Raw genomic sequence first — 3428 nt, 5'->3', positions numbered from 1 at the left:
AAAAAAAAAATCTAAATATTTTTGAAATGTATTTCTCCCATATTATGCTACTGATAGTAAGAGTATCTATTATACCAAAAAAGGAAAATTATCTAGCAATCCCAATATAATCATTTAGAATCGCTAATTTATTAATATAAATCTTGTTAATGTACCTATTGTATAATAGTATACCTGGCTGTTAAGTTAAATCACTACTTTGTATTAAGTATTGTAAGATTTTGATTATGCAATTTTTATTAAATAGATACCTACTATAAATTAAATTAGGTGGTAAACATAATGTTGACTATACTGTAGTTGATTTGTAGTTAAGGTTTGTTTTATCTTTATAAAAAGTTCTGTTTTATTGAATTTAATAGAATAAAATTATATTTCTATGGTGCATTATGGTGTTCAAACTACACATAACTTTGAATGTATATTTAGTTTTAAGGTAAAAATCAGAGAATCCTTTATTTTTTGTCCCTTTGAAGATTATGAAGAAATACTGGTAAGTTTTGCTTTGCTTAATATGTTAAATATAATTAATTATACTAAATATTACAAATGGTAGGTACTGGTATTGATATCTATTTCAGAATAAGATGCAATGTTATTTACGCGTGTCTTATTTGAAAGTTTTTGATTTACAAAGTAAGTAGTTATGTATAGGTTTTTTTTGCTTTTATACGCTTTCAGTTGTAGCTGGCCGTAAATCAAGATGCAAAATCTGTTAATGGTTTCAAGTTTTCAACTAAAAGGTTTGGTAAAGGAGACAAAAAATATTCATCTGTACATTTGGATTTTCATATTAAAACAAGTATTTAATAAATTTATTATTTATTTTATATTTTAAATAAAACATTTGAAAAAGTTTTCCATGAATAATATAATTTTGTGAATAAAGCATCAGTTAAGTATAAGGGTCACAAAGGACCTTATAAAGTTTAAGTTAGTTTATGTGAGAGTTAATTAAAATGTATATGAAATTAATAATTTCAATAATTCAAACTCTTATTCAAAACAGGCAACCTTGAATGGATTGTGTAATCTTCCTTGCTTACACATTTCATTCAATCGTCTTGTTAATACATTTAATTTTGTTAGTATCTAATAACAAACATTTTAAAATTATAGTTGATGCACAATTTGAAAAATAAAATAAAACTTTAGGTAACAAAAAAGTAAAATAAAATAAAAAAAATTATTCTTTAAAAAAGAAAAAAAAAATATTTTTTAATTTTTAAATTCAATAATTAAATTTTATTTAAACAATGCAATTTTTAGGAAGATCTACTTCATTATTACTTTATTCGTTTAAACTATATATTCTAGTGTTATTTAATTTTTAAATCATTTCTAGTATGTTTTGAAAAATCTTAAATTTATTGTTTCCCTATTATTTATGTACACTTACTGAGCTGATGTTTTGTTTTTATGAAGAATGTGTTTATACACTAATAATTACTATAACTATTATATTTATAGACCATTATCGTTTCATTAAGTTTTTCATTCATTTTTGTTTCATAGTAATTAAGTTTTTTAGCTATGAAGTATAATATCTATCTAAATATACAAAATTTAGTATATCCAAGTGTATTGATGAAATGATTCTCTAGTTTTTCTTTCACTGAATTAAATTATAATTTATTATAATTTATAACCATTGAGATATTATTAAAAATAAGTGTATTAACTTGTTCTAATGTGAATATGTACATTTATCAGTGAGTTAATGACATTTATGTGAAGTTATTTTTTTAAAAATTTAATAAATTAGTGTTGTGTAAAAGAAAAAAGTATTAAAGTTCAACAAAATTGAAGATTCTACAACTTTTTTTCATCATTATTAAATATTTTATATGAAATTTTGTGTTTATTATAATATAATTTTTTGTATTTTGGATCAAAATTGTCTATTGTGTAAGGTAAGTATTGGTAACCAAGGTTATTTAGCTTTTAAGAAAAATTATTCAAAACTATGTGTGATTATATGGTATTGTAATTCAAGGATTATTTATGGTCCTATTACATTCCATTATTATTCATTTTCTGGAATCCAGTATATTTTAAAAAATACTTATATATAAGTAAAGTGAGTATTGTTAACAAAAAACTATAACTGTGTATTTAATGAATGATAATTTTAGGTACATTAAAGTGCTACTTCAATTTTACATAATATATAATATGTATGTATAATTTAATATATATAATTGAATTATTAATATTCTTTAAGAATGAATTTCTTAGTATTTCAGCTCGTATTTCAGGCTTCAGTACAAGCAATGAAAAATTAAATTTCATATAATCAGGTAATAAATATATACTTTGTTTACGTTCTATATTATATAATATATGAAAATGCTTTATTAAGTTTTTCAGACTGAGTTGAATATTATATTTAATTATGTATTAACATTAATTACTGATTGTTTATTATTATTTAAAAATAATAATTATTAATTAATGTAAGTATGATTAGATACTTTGTTATATTTTTCAGTTAAGCTCATAATTAATTTCATGAAATTATGAATCCAAATACTAAAGTTTTTAATGATTATTTAAATTTCATTACTAATTTGGTTTGTTTCAAAATAATGCTATGTATCTTGATCATATTTTTAAATTATATTTTGTGTGAGCAGGTTTTGATAACAAACAAATCAAATAGATGCATATTTAATGTTTTGAGCTTTATTTATTTACTTTCTATCCGTCTTCAAAACATTAAATATTATTTTTGCATTTAGTTATTCAATAACTATTAATTTTTTTCCTATCAACAATATTTAATTTAAAATAAAGTCTTAAAGAATTAAAAACTGTTGACTACTGTTATAAGTTTTACATTTTTTTTTTATAGAAATTAAACAAGGTTGAATGAAAACATTTCATTATAATCATAATAATTGAAATAATTATACTAACTTAAGTACAATTTTATTTTTTGAATCTTAGGATTAAACTGATAAGTTTTAATAAATATGCTCACCTTTATGGAATAGCAAGATTTATTTAAAGTATTATTTATCTAAGCTGTATTTTATTTTTTGAAAGTTTGTCAACTTTATATTTTTAAATTATTCAGGTATAGATAAAAATTTAAAAAAATTATATAATTTATATTTTATCTAACATACCACAGATAATGATTGATTTTAATTAATTATGTAAACATAAAATATTTTAAGATAAAAGATATATTATAAAATGTATTTTTTGCCTATAATTAATACTTCATTAAAGTAACGGTTTTTAATAAAAAAACCAATAGCCAATTTTATTTTTAAATTTAAATTTTTAATTGCTGCTTAAGTAGAATTTACTAGTGATGGGCAACGATATCGATAATTCGATACAATATCGATATCGTGATAAATTATCGACATCGATATTGTTTTGTATTGTATGATATATCGTGATATTGAAAATAATAT

This window comes from Acyrthosiphon pisum, chromosome A2, assembly GCF_005508785.2.
Source record: "Acyrthosiphon pisum isolate AL4f chromosome A2, pea_aphid_22Mar2018_4r6ur, whole genome shotgun sequence".
Taxonomy (NCBI): Eukaryota; Metazoa; Arthropoda; class Insecta; order Hemiptera; family Aphididae; genus Acyrthosiphon; species Acyrthosiphon pisum.
Note: the sequence above shows the minus strand (reverse complement) of the source record.